Source organism: Triticum dicoccoides, chromosome 7A (genome assembly GCF_002162155.2).
Source record: "Triticum dicoccoides isolate Atlit2015 ecotype Zavitan chromosome 7A, WEW_v2.0, whole genome shotgun sequence".
In the NCBI taxonomy this organism is placed as follows: Eukaryota; Viridiplantae; Streptophyta; class Magnoliopsida; order Poales; family Poaceae; genus Triticum; species Triticum dicoccoides.
In genome coordinates this window covers 725,478,873-725,481,652 of record NC_041392.1, presented here as the reverse complement: position 1 = coordinate 725,481,652, position 2,780 = coordinate 725,478,873, and the positions used below count along the sequence as shown (strand labels likewise).

The window sequence follows — 2,780 nt, the reverse complement described above, 5'->3', positions numbered from 1 at the left end:
ATAGACAATCCCCACATGCACAACACCAGTCACTGCCTTAAATACACGTCCAGAACTAATCCCAAACATGGATAAATCCAAATCTTAAATCATATGTTCTTAAACAACAACCATGCATGTAAGGACAAGCCACATAAATAGGATTCAGTCATATTCTAATATGTTTTATCCTTTTTTATAATTGTAATTTTTTGATGTCAATTATTCTCTATTGTAGGTAGCTCTCAAACTGCGCTGAGTCAAGATTGATGCTATGGTACCATTAATGATTCCAGCAGAAGATATTTGCAACCTGAAGTGTTACACAAGGTTACTATTGTGCCAATGTCTCATCATGTGTTTCCATGATTTTTGCACACCATTAATATATCCCCAGGTTCCTTTTCTTCTATGCTAGAATTGGTTTGGAAAAAACTGTATTCAACTACGGCCATGAAATTGTATAGAGAATTATGCAAAGAGTGAGTCATCATTTCTTCAATGGGGTTGCAGTTCTAGCTCTTTGTATACCACACAATATTGTGTCATGTATTGATATTATTATAACTTTAATATGATCCAAACAAACACAACCTCCTACAGAAAACTTACTATGGATTTTCTTTTGGCAATGTTTATGAAACGCAAATGAAGTAAGATGCCAGATATCAATTGAAGAAATTGATGAAATTAGTAGAAAATTATCTTTCTAACATTACAATGTTAGCAAACTAATTATAATGAGAATAGTAGATTTGTATACGCCATACTGTACGGTGAGGATTCATTCCTTAAGGCTGTCTTATAATTATGTGCTAACTATAGTTTCTGTGTTAATCCATTCTCATTCATTGTATACTTTTAATGATAACAGAACGGCTTCTTTTATAAGTTCTTAGCTTCTTTTATAAATTCTTAGTTACTCATGTATGCAGGTCAGCTTCAAGGCTATGAAGCAAAAGATCAGACAAAGGTTTTCGCCATGTTTGTCCTTCAGCTTAGTAACTGTACGTCTAGTTCTTTCCCCTATTGTAGTTCTTTTATTTGCACCGTACTTCTTGAAAGATGATAACTTGCAATCATTATTGTAGAGTGGAAATAAACTGAAATTTCATATACATCTCTATCACTTTGTTTTGTTAATAAAAATGTTTGATTAATTAAGCATTGCAGTTACATGGCTTTATCCCTATTTTCCATTGTATCCACTTCTATCTAACAGGGATCGTAGCTCTTTCTATAGTTGTAAGTTGTGATACTAAATGTACATTTTTTGATGTCGTGATCCTAAATGTAAACTTGATGATGCTGAAATTACAAATGAATTCTCGGCAGTGCATGTTGATATGGCACTTGTGAAAACTGAAGATTTTGTCCGGAGTCATAAAACATGTAATATTCTCGGTAATGCAGAAGAAGCAAAGATTGCATTGCCTTCAACCTTTGTATGTGAAATATCCTGCTTATATCACTACTTGCATCATGTCAATGCATTGTGTGTTAACAATTCATTTTGTTACTTTCTTTGTAGATTCAAAAGATATATGGATGATTATATGGGTGCGTGGCAAGAATACTGCAATGATGATGACGGTGTTCTGGTTCATGATGATGATGATGATGATGATGATGATGATGATGATGATGGACGCTTTTAGTTGTAGTTAAGTTAGGGATGTTGTTCCCATTGGATGATGTTCCTGTTCCTTAGTTAAGTTTTTGTTAAGTTGTAGGGATATTGATGGATCCTTTCAGTAAGCTTTGATGTCAAGAAAATATTTAGATCGTGTATCACAATAGGATGAAGTTCCTCATGTAATATCCACTATTGTAATCCAACAGTTCTATCCAATATATGATTTCGTCCTCTCATGCCTATATTCCTTTTTTTCCTCACTTGATATACATAATTATTACCATTATATGCAGCATTAATTTAATAGCTGGGATTATAGATACTCACATTATATATGTACTAGTTGCAAATTCTTGTTGCCAAGCAATGAGATTTGGATTCCTGTATATTGAGCACCAACATATATAACTGTTGTAAAATTCGGTTTTATGTGTTGTACTCTTCCAATGGTCCGTTTTACCATCGAAAGTATAAGCGTTGCATTATGCGCTAACAACATTGGATAAGGCTACGCATCCCAAACCGTTGGTAAAGACACTAACAACGCATATATGGAATTTTAGATATGGAAAAAAACGTTGCTATAGGGGTGGTCATGTTGTAGTATAGCAAAAATAATGTTTTTGGTATTTTGTAGTGATGATAGCAATAGCGACGGAAAAGTAAATAAGCGGAGAACAATATATGGAAAACTCGTAGGCAATGGATCGGTGATAGAGAATTATGCCGGATGCGGTTCATCATGTAATAGTCATAACCTAGGGTGACATAGAACTAGCTCCAATTCATCAATGTAATGTAGGCATGTATTCCGAATATAGTCATACGTGCTTATGGAAAAGAACTTGCATGACATCTATTGTCCTACCCTCCCATGGCAGCGGGGTCCTTACGGAAACTAAGGGATATTAAGGCCTCCTTTTAATAGAGTACCGTAACAAAGCATTAACACATAGTGAATACATGAACTCCTCAAACTACGGTCATCACCGGTAAGTATCCCGATTATTGTCACTTCGGGGTTAACGGATCATAACACATAATAGGTGACTATAGACATGCAAGATAGGATCAAGAACACTCATATATTGATGAAAACATAATAGGTTCAGATCTGAAATCATGGCACTCGGGCCCTAGTGACAAGCATTAAGCATAGCAAAGT

General features: G+C 34.8%; 1 long non-coding RNA gene across 1 annotated transcript; it reads left to right on the top strand.

The window, feature by feature from the left end:
* Positions 1 to 266: 266 nt before the first annotated feature.
* Positions 267 to 1,813, top strand: LOC119329338. Its single transcript, XR_005159428.1, has 3 exons — positions 267 to 309; positions 915 to 986; positions 1,511 to 1,813. It is a non-coding gene; the product is annotated as an uncharacterized LOC119329338 (long non-coding RNA).
* Positions 1,814 to 2,780: the final 967 nt, after the last annotated feature.